Source organism: Lathamus discolor, chromosome Z (assembly GCF_037157495.1).
Source record: "Lathamus discolor isolate bLatDis1 chromosome Z, bLatDis1.hap1, whole genome shotgun sequence".
In the NCBI taxonomy this organism is placed as follows: domain Eukaryota; kingdom Metazoa; phylum Chordata; class Aves; order Psittaciformes; family Psittacidae; genus Lathamus; species Lathamus discolor.
In genome coordinates, this window is record NC_088909.1 from 112179828 (window position 1) to 112194991 (window position 15164).

A 15164-nucleotide genomic window follows, 5' to 3' on the forward strand; every position below is an offset into this window, starting at 1 on the left:
GAGGGACTGAGAGTGACTGACAGGCGCCTCAGCCAATGGGCGCCGTGGGGGGGCAGAGCGGGAACGGGGCGGGACTGAGAGTGACTGACAGGCGCCTCAGCCAATGGGCGCCGTGGGGGGGCAGAGCGGAAACGGGGCGGGACTGAGAGTGACTGACAGGCGCCTCAGCCAATGGGAGCGGTGGGGGGGCAGAGTGCGAACGGGGCGGGACTTAGAGTGACTGACAGGCGCCTCAGCCAATGGGCGCCGTGGGGGGGCAGAGCGGGAAAGCGGCGGGACTGAGAGTGACTGACAGGCGCCTCAGCCAATGGGCGCCGTGGCGGGGCAGAGCGGGAACGGGGCGGGACTGAGAGTGACTGACAGGCGCCTCAGCCAATGGGCGCCGTGGGGGGGCAGAGCGGAAACTGGGCGGGACTGAGAGTGACTGACAGGCGCCTCAGCCAATGGGAGCCGTGGGGGGGGCAGAGTGGGAACGGGGCGGGACTGAGAGTGACTGACAGGCGCCTCAGCCAATGGGCGCCGTGGGGGGGCAGAGCGGGAAAGGGGCGGGACTGAGAGTGACTGACAGGCTTCTCCTCAGCGAATCGGAGCCTGGGGGTGGCAATGCTTAACGGGGCCACTCACCGCCACCCCCCGATCTCCAACACCTGCAGTACCGCGTTTTGGCCACATGATGGCAGCAGCTAGCGCCGCACTGAGCCACTCACTTGCCCCCCCCATCTCCAACACCTGCAGTACCGCGTTTTGGCCACAGGATGGCAGCAGCTAGCGCTGCACTGAGCCACTCACTTGCCCCCCCATCTCCAACACCTGCAGTACCGCGTTTTGGCCACAGGGTGGCAGCAGCTAGCGCTGCACTGAGCCACTCACCTGCCCCCCCATCTCCAACACCTGCAGTACCGCGTTTTGGCCACAGGATGGCAGCAGCGACCCGTGCCCAGTTTAGAAATAGACATAAATGGCTTAAAACAGGTTAGAAATGGGGGAAAACGGGTTAGAAACAGAAAAAAAATATGGCTTAAAATGGGTAAGAAATGGGAAATAATATGTTTGAAGTGGCAAAAAATTGGTTAGAAATGAAGAAAAATGGTTTAGAAAGGGCCAAATGGCTTAAAAGAGGATAGAATCGGACACAAAAGGGTTACAAAGGGCTAAAAATGGCATAAATGATGTTAGAAGTGGCAAAAAATGGGTAAGAAATGGTCAAAACTGGCTTAAAACTGGTGACAAATGGGCAAAAATGCGTTAGAAAAAGAAAAAAGTGGTTTAAACGGAATCAGAAACGGGCCAAAAAGAGGCAGAAATTAAAAAAATGGCATTAAACAGGTTAGAAGTGGCCAAAACTGGGTTAGAAACGGTGAAAACAGTTTAGAAATTGCAAATAAAAGCTCAAAACGGTTTAGAAGTGGGCATAAAAACGTTAAAATGGGTCAGAATTTGGCAAAAATGGGTTGGAAATGGCCAAAACCACTTCAGAAATACAACACCCCCCCCCCAACATTAAAATGGGCTAGAAATGGGAAAAATGTGTTAAAAAAAAAGCCAAACTGCCTTAAAATGGGTTAGAAATTACAAAAAATGGCTCAAAACGGGTTAGAAATGGTCAGAAATTGGTTAGAAGTGGCAAAAAATGGCATAAAATGGGTTAGAAGTGGCCAAATTTGGGTTAGAGATGGCCAAAAATGGTTTAGAAATGGGAAAAAAAAGTTTAAGATGGGTGAGAAACAGCCAAAAAATGGCTTAAACTGGTGAGAACAGGGAAAAAATGGGATAGAAATGGCCGTAAATGGCTCCCTCCCTCCCTCCTTCGGAATGAGAGTGAATACAAGAGCAGAGGTTCTGAGACAATCTAATGGAAGAGAAGGTAATACAGTTGAATACGGGGAAGAGAATAGAAGGGAAGAGGACCTAAGAGATTACTAGAGAAGAGCATCCAGGGGAAAAGAATACCAGGGAACATAAGAGATCTAACAGAATCTAAGATTAGAGAGCTGAAGAGCATCTCAGAAGAGAATATAGGGGGAGAGAGTATCATTGAAGAGAAGAGAATCTAAGATTACAAGAGTAGAGAATCTAAGAGAAGCCAAGAGAGAAAAACTGAAGAGCACACAGGAAAAGGGAAGAGAAATTTAGAGAATCTAAGAAAAGGAAATGAAGAGACTGTAAGAGTATACCAGCAAATAAAACAGAAGGGAATCTAAGAGAACAATATGTAAGCAAATATAGAAGAGAGACAGGAATAAGTGAAAACACTATACACTGTAAGACAATATAGGAGAAAATAAGAAAACGTAGGACTACAAAAAAAGGGAAGAGAATATAAAAGAGGGAAGAGACTCTTAAGAGAGCAAAAGAGAAGGGAATAGAAGAGAAAGGAATATCTGAGAAGAGACTATAAGAGAATCTAAGATAAGGGAAGAGAACGTAAGAGGAGAGAATTTAAAAGAAAAGAGAAGGGAATAAAAGAGAAGAGAATATAAGGGAGAGGAAGAGACTAAGAGAATACAGGACAAGAGAAGAGAGTAAAGAGAAGGGAATAGAAGAAAATGCGAAAGGATACAAGAGAAGGGAGAAGAAGAGAATAGAGATTAGAAAAGACTAGGAGAATAGATGGAAAGAGAATATAAAAGAATCTGAGAAAACAGAACCAGAAGGGAAGGGAAGAGACTGTAAGAAAATGGAAGAGACTAAGAGAATAGAGGAGAACAGGAGAGAAAAGAGTACAAGAGACGGGAAGGGAAGGGAAGGGAAGGGAAGGGAAGGGAAGGGAAGAGACTGTAAGAGAGTATTAGAGAAGACAAAAGCAATGTGCTCCTGGCTTGGTAAGGTCTTTATTTTTTCAGGACAACTGACTTCATTAAAAGCAGGAATCTTTAAATATAAATAGTCTTGTCTGTCGTGGAGCTCCAAACCTTTGCAGCAGTCATCCAGCTGTGAGAGGCAGCTGCACAAAGGGAATCCTTTCTCTAAGGCGAGCAGCTGAGCAGCGACCTGTTACAGCCACCCATCAATGTCTAGCTGCGCGGCGACACGAATGCCACCAACGGAGCAGATAAGCTCTGGCACCAGCCCCCGAACAGGAGGGGATGCTGCTGCGTGCACGGAACGCAGAGGCAGAGCGCTTGCTGCGTGTGCACCGAGTAGCAAGAGTTTTCCATTCACATCCCCAGTGGCCTTACCTCTTCCTCCCGTGCCACTTTGCCGTGCTTCACTGCGGCACCCGAGGACCTTGTCCCTGTACGGCTGGGTTCGTGAGCACACTGCGCGCCGGGCTGCCCGCATCACCTGCGGGGCTCTGTGATCACCAGGCTGCGGCAAAGGCAGCAGTAGAGAGGGGTCCCTTGGAAATGTGCTGTCTGCCTGCAGGCACCGCGCTGTTACGGCACCTCCTTGAAATCGGGGGCTAAATACACATCTCTGTCCCTGCGAGTGGTGCCCGGGGCTGTCGGGAAAGCGAATCTGTGGACTAGGCTGCGTGTGCTCTGGTCTGTGAGCCCCCCGTCAGCTGTGGTACAGCGGAAGTCCTGTCACTGTAAAATGTTTGGCAGATAATACCCTTTAGGGAACCAGAAACCCGCACTGATGCTACGTGCCTGGCAGGCTAGGAAAGGTAGATACATTTGGGGTTACGCACACGAAAGCTCTACACCCTGCTGCACTTTAAGTGCCATTGTTCTTATAAGCAGATGGCAAAGCAGCCTCAGGCCTCCTGCTGGGCTCAGGGGTCCATCAGCTGCACCGGAGGAGCCTTGCTTTCAGGACGTGACACTCGCTATGCTGGTAAGTGACCAGTTCAAATAGGCTGAAATGCAAGCAAATTTGCCCAGAGCTGGGTGTTACTCCCACTGGTACCGGTACCTGTGGTAGCAAACATTTAATGAGAACCACATGCTGAGCAGACCTCAGTATTTCAAACAAGCCAGTTTCCCCTCCCTGGCTGCATTACACTATGTTCCTCCAGATGAACTGAACGTCATGCCAGCAAAGCACTTTAGCTCAAGGTACCAAAGACGAGCTTCAGCAAGGGCACAATCGCACCAGACACACCAAAGAGCGTGAGGAGGGGAAGCCCCTCCGTAAGAAAGAAGGGTAGCTGTGGCTTTGGGGTTTTAAAGAGACCCTCAGCAGCTGCAGGGAAACACCTGCATGCCCTGGGGTTCTAACCATAGGATCACAGAACGGTTTTGGCTGGAAGGAACCTTTAAAGGTCACCTAGTCCAACCCCTCCCCTGCAACGAGCAGGGACATCTCCAACTACATCGGGGGGCTCAGAACCACATCCAGCCTGGCCTCGGATGTCTCCAGGGACGGTGCATCCACCACCTCTCCGGGCAACCTGTGCCGGTGCTTTACCACCCTCATTACAGAAAAATAATGGGACTGACCTGCAGTGCCCGGCTCTCCCTCCCTCCGGCCCTTGCCTTCTCCTCAGCAGTGCAGCTCCTCTGCTGCAGAGCTGGGATCGCCCTCAGGAAAATCAACTCTGAGCCCTGAAACTGCCCCACGAGTCTCCGCCCACACAAGCGGGTCAGGATAGCAACGCTTTGTCAAGCTGTCGCGCACATCACCTAGACGGAAGACACCGTAAACAAGGACAACACACAGGGAGTACTCTGGTGGACTCCCATCGGGTTAGAAAGACTGCATGGGTACTAATTCAACAAAGACAATACCAAGAGCTGTAAACTCTGCTGGCAGTACCCGAACGTCAAGAGGAAACTGGGGAGCTGCATTGTTACAACATCCAACAGGATGATGAGAAAAACAGTGGTAATTCCCCGCAGAGCTGCTGCAAAACAGCCTGCAAGCAAACCGATTGCTGCTTAGGCAAAAAGCAATGCAATGGTCTCAAATCAGGAAAGCAAATCAAGCTGAGATTTCCTGTGACAATGCTTTCAATTACATGAATGTATTTGACTGGAAGGGAAAAAACTTCTTGAATTAAGCACGCAAGCAAGTTGAACAAAATAATTCCGACCTTGTTCAAGCAGAGGACGTGGTTTTGCTACGATTTACCGGCCCCAGGTGCTCCTATAGGAGGATCTAGATCTGTCCAGCTGTTGAAGGGACACTCTGCATTTATGCCAATGTAAGAGGAAACAAAGTCCTGCATCCAGATCTTGGGCCACAACTCCAGAGGGACGTGGAGCCGCGCAAGTGAGCCAGAGGAAACCATGGAGATGCTGAGAGGGCAGGAGCACCTCTGCTCCGCAGCCAGGCTGAGAGAGATGGGCTTGTTCGGCCTGGAGAATAACAGGTTCCTTAAGGGGGGGAAACCTTAGAGCAGCTCCAGTGCCTACAGGGGCCACAAGAAACCTGGAGAGGGGCTTTGGACAAGGGTGTGTAGGGACAGGCCAAGGGGGAATGGCTTGAACCTGCCAGAGGGGAGACTGAGACGGGCTCTCAGGCAGAAGTTCTTCCCTGTGAGGGTGATGAGGCGCTGGCACGGGGTGCCCAGAGAAGCTGTGGCTGCCCCATCCCTGGCAGTGCTCAAGGCCAGGTTGGACAGAGGGGCTTGGAGCAACCTGCTCTAGTGGAAGGTGTCCCTGCCCAAGGCAGGGGGTTGGAACTGGATGAGCTTTAAGGTCCCTTCCAACCCAAACCATACCACGACATTTTTCCATCCCTGGTGATAGGCAGGAAGGTGTTAAGTCCCCCGCTCCCCATCCCTCTCTGGGGATGGGCACTCACTGTAGGGGCAGCTCTCCAGCACACAGGGCAATTCTCCTTTTGGAGACAGCCTCCTGGAAGGATGCAGCCATTTCATCCTGTTTCAGGGAAACGCCTCTCCATGTGCTATCATCACAACCGGCCACAAACTTCCCCTTTGTTGGGGGAAGAGAGGGAAACTGATGTGTTTGACTCCTGGAAAAGCTCTGGGCTGTGATGAGAAACATCCTGCACACAGAAAAAAAAAAAAATCAAGTAGTTTTGGGAAGGCCTGGCAAACTGCTGGACCTCGAGAAGAGCTTCACAGAAACTGCACTTTCCTGTTATTATCAATCATTTGGGCTATACAGGCTGAGATACCAGAACATTGGAGTTACTGCAGATAAAGACTGTGAAGGTAGCATTTTACCCTGGCTGCTCTCCTCAGCCAAAACCACTGCAGCAAGCTGGGTTAATGCGTGGATTCACATGCTGCCAGCACCAATGCAGCCTCTGCTGCTGCTCCTTTCTCTGCACAGTCACCCCAGCTCTAAACCTGGCTCCCACCCACATTTGCCTAGGGGCTCTTGTGCCTCTCAACACTCCCTCATGTTGTCTAGGCCTGAGGCTGCATTGAAGGTGCTGCTCAAATGCTAGAAACACCAGATGAAGGGACAACACTTGCAAGGGAGGCTCTTTAAGTAATACTTAAAAAACTAGTGCTCTGACCACTGTTAATTTTCTTGCAATGCACAAATGAGCACACCGGGGCAAGCTCTCCTCATTAAATTTCAGTGTGACAGAGCAGAATCTCACAGTGTTTGTCTTAAGTGATTCTCTTTTAATAGTAAAAATACATCATTACTTTTACTGTTAAGCAGGTATCCTGCTTGTACAGGTTTACTAGATTATTTTCCATGATAGATAAAATAACCAACTAGAACAGTCAACAATGAGCAGTAACCTCCAGGTCTGTCACCTACGTCAACTGCAGCTGGATAATATCTCTACCCTTTTCTTTATACAGCACTTCTGATTTTGGCAGAATAATGTTTTAAAATACATTGAGACATTGGTTAGCCAAATGCTTCTCTATGATTCTACGATACAACGTTAGGTACAATGACCTACCTCCTTTCGCTAGACAAAGCTCCAGGGGAATGAATATTTCGTAATATCAGAATTAGCAGTGGAATTCAGAACGCTCTTTAGCCAGGCCCTGAAATATTTAACATGAAATAAGATACAACCTCCCCTACCTCGACTTCCAGACAATAACCCAGAAAGGACTGCTTCAGGGAAGCTTACTCTTGCCTACAGATAACAGCAAAAAAAGCATCTGAAGAAAATAACATAATTTTTCAAACCCTTTTTTTGCTCCCCCCAACACATTTTCTTGCTACTTTCTGTTGCCGGGTTTCCTTTTATAGAGAGCAATGATTTATGGGAGAACTCCTGACTTTCAACCAGCTGTAGCCACTGCTGAGATCAGGGAACAAACCTGACCTCAGTTAGGCAGGGAGTAATCTGCTTTCAATCCCTCCCCCCCCGCCCCCCGCCCCCCCCCCTTAAATGAACACAGTATATTTGAGAGTATTTTTCTTGTATAAAAAAGCCAACACAATCAGCAGAAGGATATGAGGGGAAACGACAAAAAATGAACAAACTAAGTGCTCAAAGGCAAAAAATGAGCACTTTTCCACCAACAAATCCTAGTCTAGTAAGTGTATGTGTTATATTTATTAAGTAAAACAGTACAGAAATGACTTGATGATTACACTGAAGCTGACTGAAGTTTCTGCATCTATTTTCACCTTCCACTTGTGCTGCTAGAATCACACAAACTTGCTCTAAGGTTGAAGAGCTGAGAGCACAGTGTCCCAGAACATTTCCTCTCTTAGTTGTGCACAGTGTTTGATTCATAACCCAGATCTTGTTTAAAGAGTCAGCTTCTGTCTGATTTCTATTGGTGTCAGTTCAAATCCTACCGCTGCAATAGGAAGTAAAAGAATTCTCTGGAGTCCACCTCCAGAAGGCAGAGTCTTAAATGCCTGAAGCACACCTCCTCTGACCCTGAGACACACTCATTAATTCCGGGTGCCTCAGAGGTTAGACAACATTTAAACCAGCCCGGCAGTGGTGGACGGTTAGAGACAGCAGGCCCTCCAGCTCCAGCTCCTCCAGCTGAAACCAAGAAGTTTTGGGGAGGCAGTGGTAGACAAAGGGACAGTTTCCCTCAGCTGTGGGGTGTCTGGAGGTTTGCACAGGGACAGGGGAATTAGCTTCAGGTACCACAGATCTGACACAGTCTCAGAATCCAGACCCAGATAGTCAGAGATGACACACTGCAGGCTGTCTTGTGCCAGTGGGATTGTTTTAAATATGCTGCCCTTTTAAGAGAAAGCAGTGAAGCTCTTGTGAAAACCACAAGTGATGACATTTGTCGTGGCTCATTCCACAGCCTCAGGTCAGCATTCAAGAAAATTCAGTGACCTGAATGTAAACAGGTCTACAAAAGATGCACAGAGTTTTTCGTCTCAGTTCTGGGGCCCTCAAGGAGGGGGCATACACAGACAGAGAGAAAAATGCCTCTCCTTATCTTCATCAGGACTTAGTTATCACCTTCTGCTTCCCCATTGTGAAGGCTGAACACAGAGCAAGTAGATTTCCAGGAACACAAGCGTTTTTCACTCTCATCACTACTGCGACTGCATTATGTCCCCTTACACACACACTAGTAGCCTTGCAGAAAAAGTATAAAGAGAATTTTGCCTACTTCTATGACTGCCATATGCAGAGAAGATTTACCAAGGCAGAAACTGTAACAAGATCGTGACTGAATCTCCTGAATATCTATTAACGGATACCAAGTTTAAAGGGCACTCACTAAACGCTAACCATGTTTGCCTGAGCTGCAGGTACACCCTGAAGTCTCTCTGGAATCCAGTACGAGAAACAGTGAGGTCAGATCTGGGTATTCCTTTAATATGGTTGTAACAATGCCACATGCCTGTTAAAAAACAATCAAGATCAAGTGTTTCTGAAGAGTGCAAAGACAAGGCTGGGGTTGTTCTAAACCTTGACAAGTGAAGTGTTCTGCCCTCAGCACGTCAAGTAAGCGAAACCCAAAAACGCATTACTGCAAGACTAGTCAGCTATAACATCACATCTATAGAAAAGCAAGATCAGTGCAAGTGAATGCAGACTAAGCACACTGTGATTAGATAGTTCAGGTTGCTACATCTGGTGCCAAGTACCAGCACAGATGGATTCTTACTAAATTTCGCTGCCATTTAAGCCCTTCTCACTTAACCATGTTTAAACCTAGGCACTAGCTATTCCAGCTACAGCATCTAATTGATGTAATCACTTACTTTCAGTGCCCAAAATTAAGCAATACGTAACTCAGCACATAACTCATTAAGCACATAACTCAGGAGCTTTAAGAACTGGTTTGACACGCTCTGCTCTACCACTGTGGAGTACTTAAGTACTAAAGGATACTTGCCACAGTACCACAACCACACGGAAGTACTCCATCACCTCCTGATACGTACGGACCTTGTGAGGACTGTTAACGTAAGGCTTGCAGAACTGCTTGAAGTAACTCCACTGATTGGGTTTGTATCTGTAGGAAGCCTGAACGTCAGCGTAGGTCACAAACCTGCCTGGGCTCTCTGAGACACAAAGCTGCAAGAAAAGAAGGGTTTGAAATACCATAACTTCAACATGCACACTCTGTGCTTAAAGACAACGCCATCTTTGGGCGACAGTGTCGTGGTTTAAACCCAGTCAGCCATAAATCAGCCATGCAGTCTCTCTCTCACTTCCTCCCTTTTCTTCCCCCTGCTCCCAGAGGGACGGGAAGGAGAATCGAAAGAATATAACTCTCACGGGTTGAGATAAGAACAGTTTAGTAACTAAGGTATAACACAGATCACTACTGCTACCACCAACAATAATGATAAAGGAAATAACAAGGGAAGAGCATACAACACCTCACCACTCGCCAATCGAAAACTCACCTCATCCAGCCTGACCAAACACCTATCGATACCTTGTCCAACCACACAGTGAACTAGCCCTTCTGGGTAACTCTCAGGTACATCCTGGGCATGACTTGCTGTGGTATGGAATACTTCTTTGGTTGGTTTGGGTCAGGTGTCCTGTCTCTGCTTCCTCCTGGCTTCCCCTCCTCCCTGGCAAAGCATGAGGCTCAGAAAGTCCTTGCTCAGACTAAACATCTGAGCCGTAACTAAAGACATCGGTGTTATCAGTGCTGTGCCCAGGCCAAAAGTCAAAAACACAGCGCTGCACCAGCTACTAAGCAGCAGCAAAAAATGACTGCTACTGCTGAACCCAGGACAGACAGACACGCTCTGCAGTTAAAAAGAATGCTATCTTTATACAACCTATGAAATTAAGCCACTGCAAACTGCTGTTGCAGTTAAACAGTAAGCTGGGGTACCAAATGTCTGCCAGAGAGTTCTGAAATCGAAGCCTAAAAGGACATAAGTAAAGAAAGAAAAGGAAGGGGCCTGCTGGACACCTGCACAGGCAACGCATGGCCAGAAGCCTGTCCACAGAGCACCAGGACAGTCTAGAAACAAGAGACTTTCCCAGAAACTAGTCCTGGAACATTTTCAATTCATCCTCAAGTAACCTCCTGTGACACTACGCTCATTTTCAGCCGCACGCAGCGACCAGCCAGGTCAGACATACTCTGTCCTGTAGGGTGCTGGATGCACAGGCTGCGCACTGGGCCATCCACAGCTGTCTCATATATTAAAAGCACTAGGATTCAAAGGGCGTTTGTAAAGCTTTAACGAGACAAACTCCGTTTCATCTTCAGACGGCATAATTTTTAGATGGAAGAAAATTCCGTGAGCAACCCTTAGACCAACTGCTGCCACATCTAAGGCCTTCAGCTCGACGGCCAGGGCAAATCAGCAGCAGACCACATAAAGATTCTGCCTGTTCTCAACAGGTTGAGACTTTAAATCATTTTGCATAAACAGAGAAGCCCTAAAGCCACCCAGTCTGGTAGCTCGATGCGTCTCCTGCTACAAGCACCTCCCAAGACAGATTGAGATCTGGATCAGCTCCCTCACAATGCTGTCTCTGCATCTGGAATACTAAGCATTTATGAAGAAACCTGATGACTTTACTGCAGCAAGGCTGGTGTCCAAAGTGGGGGAAACCAGAAGAGCAGCAGCAGCAACTGAAGTCAACAGAAAGGCTGTGATGAGCTGGCTGGGGTCCCCCAGGGCACAACACAGTCTATTTGTAGAACAAAAGGAGCACAATGAGCCCTGCCCCTGCTGCTGCTGCTGCTGACCTCACTCGTTTCATGGAGAGAGAATTTCAGTCTCCAGATCTTTCAGCATCTTAATGCTATAGTGAACAGCCTCATTTCCAAACTAACTGCAAGCTTAGATCCGAGGAAATAAACAGGGGATTCCTTGGCTACTTTCTAAATGGCTATTTCCATCTTCCCCCCTTTCCCTACCAATGAAGGTACAGTGTGAATTAAGGGCCCTCCGGGTCACCCGCCCCCCTCCCCCCCCGTTTATTTACTTCCCCCCAGTACCGAGCACGACGTGCTGCGGTACGTATGGAATACGCCTTTGGCTAGCCCAGGTCCGGCGTCCTGCCTCTGCTCCCTCCCGGCTTCTTGTGCCCCTCCTCACTGGCAGAGCACGAGGAACCGAGCAACCACTGAAACATCAGTGCGTTACCAGCGTTATTCTCAGAGGAAAGGCAAAACTCAGCCCTGCACCAGATCCTAGGAAGAGAATTAACTCTGCTGCAGCTGAAACCAGGGCAAAAGGGGAGAGACAAGCACAGCGGCAGGGCGCAGGATGCCGGTCAGGAGCCTCCGAGGCGCCTGCGATTCATCAACGGAGACGAAGGCAGAATCAAGCGCGCCGGGGGCTCCTCACCCGGCTCATCCCCAGCAGCCGCAACCCTGCCGCACTGGGCGCTGTGAAGCTTTCCGCGCCGGGCGGCCAGAGGGCAGGAGACGCCCCTCTGCGCCCGCCCGAGCGGGCCCGCCTCCCCGATAACCCCGGCCTCCCAGTGGGCTCGGATCTCACCTGCTGCCGCCGCTGCCGGGACCCGGACCCGGGCCCTGCCCGCCGCCATGCTGCTCCCGGCAGCCGCGCATGCGGCACCGAAACGGCGCGCGGAGGGACCGGGGCCGGCGCGCGAACGCCGGGCTGCGGCCACGAGCACCCCTCGAGCCCACCCGCACCCAACGCGGGTCCCCCGCAGCCATTGTTCACCGGAAGCCAGCAGCCACCACGTGACCCCGGCCACTTCCGGGGGCAGCAGCGGGGACGAACGCGGCGGCTCATTCGCGGAGGCGGGGCTGCAGTACCGAACTCTGGGCACAGGGTGGCAGCAGCGAGAGCGCCGGGCGCCACACGGCGCCTCCCCCATACCCCCGCTGGACCGATTTTTGCGGGGATTTCCCCTCCCGGCATCCCCCCCGCCCCAACCCTTGCAGACCCAGAACGAAGGGGGTTGGAGTACTTTGGGGCCACCACAGCGGCTCCGGCTCCGCAAGCACAGCCCTTCATGGGAAGGTCTTTGTGGGGGAATCAGCCCCAAATCAGCTGTTACCCCCTTTCTTCAGAGGATTGCCCCCCAATCCTCTACTCACCTGCTCCTCTCTCGAATCACCGCACCCCAAACAACACCACCCACCCCCACACTCCCGTTTTTAGTCCCCGCTGAAGGGGGATAAATCCCATAATGCTCCGCGCTAAAAGTGGGAATAGATCCCATAATCCTCTCCGCTAGGGGAATATATCCCATGAACCTCCGCACTAGGGGGTATATCCCATGATCCTCTGCGGTAAAGGGACTTTATGTCCTGCTTATCGCAGAGGATTATGGGATATACTCCCCTGTCGCAAAGGCTCATGGGATATATCCCTCCTTTAGTGAGGAGGATTATGGGATATACCCCCCTTTAGCGCGTCTCTAATCACGTGGCAACCGCTAATACGCGGGTTCGGGTCCGGAGTGGGACGAATTCTGGACCCTCCCCCCCCCCCCCAAAACAGGTCCCAAGCGTTTGGGAAGCCCCCCCACAAATGTTTGGGGTCCCTCCATCCCAAATAACACCAGGAGGCGGCTGCAGTGATGGGGGTTTATTCCATTCGGGGGGGGTCCAATGTACCGTGGGGGGCACGGAGCGGAAACAGGGCGGGACTGAGAGTGACTGACAGAATTCTCAGCCAATGGGCGCCGTGGGGGGGCAGAGAGGAAACGGGGCGGGACTGAGAGTGACTGACAGGATTCTCAGCCAATGGGCGCCGTGGGGGGGGCAGAGAGGAAACGGGGCGGGACTGAGAGTGACTGACAGGCGCCTCAGCCAACGGGAGCCTGGGGGTGGCAATGCTTAACGGGGCCACTCACCGCCACCCCCCCCCGTCTCCAACACCTGCAGTACCGCGTTTTGGCCACATGATGGCAGCAGCTAGCGCTGCACTGAGCCACTCACTTGCCCCCCCCTCCAACACCTGCAGTACCGCGTTTTGGCCACAGGATGGCAGCAGCAAACCGTGCCCAGTTTAGAAATAGACATAAATGGCTTAAAACAGGTTAGAAATGGGGGAAAACGGGTTAGAAACAGAAAAAAAAAAATGGCTTAAAATGGGTAAGAAATGGGAAATAATATGTTTGAAGTGGCAAAAAATTGGTTAGAAATGAAGAAAAATGGTTTAGAAAGGGCCAAATGGCTTAAAAGAGGATAGAATCGGACACAAAAGGGTTACAAAGGGCTAAAAATGGCATAAATGATGTTAGAAGTGGCAAAAAAAGGGTTAGAAATGGTCAAAACTGGCTTAAAACTGGTGACAAATGGGCAAAAATGCGTTAGAAAAAGAAAAAAGTGGTTTAAACGGAATCAGAAACGGGCCAAAAAGAGGCAGAAATTAAAAAAATGGCATTAAACAGGTTAGAAGTGGCCAAAACTGGGTTAGAAACGGTGAAAACAGTTTAGAAATTGCAAATAAAAGCTCAAAACGGTTTAGAAGTGGGCATAAAAGCGTTAAAATGGGTCAGAATTTGGCAAAAATGGGTTGGAAATGGCCAAAACCACTTCAGAAATACACCCACCCCCAACATTAAAATGGGCTAGAAATGGGAAAAATGTGTTAAAAAAAAGCCAAAATATCTTAAAATGGGTTAGAAATTACAAAAAATGGCTCAAAATGGGTTAGAAATGGTCAGAAATTGGTTAGAAGTGGCAAAAAATGGCATAAAATGGGTTAGAAGTGGCCAAATTTGGGTTAGAGATGGCCAAAAATGGTTTAGAAATGGGAAAAAATAGTTTAAGATGGGTGAGAAACAGCCAAAAAATGGCTTAAACTGGTGAGAACAGGGAAAAAATGGGATAGAAATGGCCGTAAATGGCTCCTTCTTTCCCTCCCTCCTTCTTTCCTCTCCCTCCTTCCCTCTCTCCTTGCTTCCCTCCTCCCTTTTTTCCCTCCCTCCCTCCCTCCCTCCTTCGGAATGAGAGTGAATACAAGAGCAGAGGTTCTGAGACAATCTAATGGAAGAGAAGGTAATACAGTTGAATACGGGGAAGAGAATAGAAGGGAAGAGGACCTAAGAGATTACTAGAGAAGAGCATCCAGGGGAAAAGAATACCAGGGAACGTAAGAGATCTAACAGAATCTAAGATTAGAGAGCTGAAGAGCATCTCAGAAGAGAATATAGGGGGAGAGAGTATCATTGAATAGAAGAGAATCTAAGATTACAAGAGTAGAGAATCTAAGAGAAGCCAAGAGAGAAAAACTGAAGAGCACACAGGAAAAGGGAAGAGAAATTTAGAGAATCTAAGAAAAGGAAATGAAGAGACTGTAAGAGTATACCAGCAAATAAAACAGAAGGGAATCTAAGAGAACAATATGTAAGCAAATATAGAAGAGAGACAGGAATAAGTGAAAACACTATACACTGTAAGACAATATAGGAGAAAATAAGAAAACGTAGGACTACAAAAAAAGGGAAGAGAATATAAAAGAGCGAAGAGACTCTTAAGAGAGCAAAAGAGAAGGGAATAGAAGAGAAAGGAATATATGAGAAGAGACTATAAGAGAATCTAAGATAAGGGAAGAGAACGTAAGAGGAGAGAATTTAAAAGAAAAGAGAAGGGAATAAAAGAGAAGAGAATATAAGGGAGAGGAAGAGACTAAGAGAATACAGGACAAGAGAAGAGAGTAAAGAGAAGGGAATAGAAGAAAATGCGAAAGGATACAAGAGAAGGGAGAAGAAGAGAATAGAGATTAGAAAAGACTAGGAGAATAGATGGAAAGAGAATATAAAAGAATCTGAGAAAACAGAACCAGAAGGGAAGGGAAGAGACTGTAAGAAAATGGAAGAGACTAAGAGAATAGAGGAGAACAGGAGAGAAAAGAGTACAAGAGACGGGAAGGGAAGGGAAGACAGACGGGAAGGGAAGAGACTGTAAGAGAGTATTAGAGAAGACAAAAGCAATGTGC

The 15164-nt window shown here is 48.8% G+C and overlaps 1 long non-coding RNA gene across 1 annotated transcript; it reads right to left on the reverse strand.

Moving 5' to 3' along the window:
* Positions 1–2812: 2812 nt before the first annotated feature.
* LOC136004958 (uncharacterized) lies at positions 2813–4906 on the reverse strand. The gene is made up of 2 exons (XR_010608631.1): positions 3180–4906; positions 2813–2991 (listed from the first exon to the last, which is right to left on the reverse strand). It is a non-coding gene; the product is annotated as an uncharacterized LOC136004958 (long non-coding RNA).
* Between the last annotated feature and the right edge of the window lie 10258 nt (positions 4907–15164).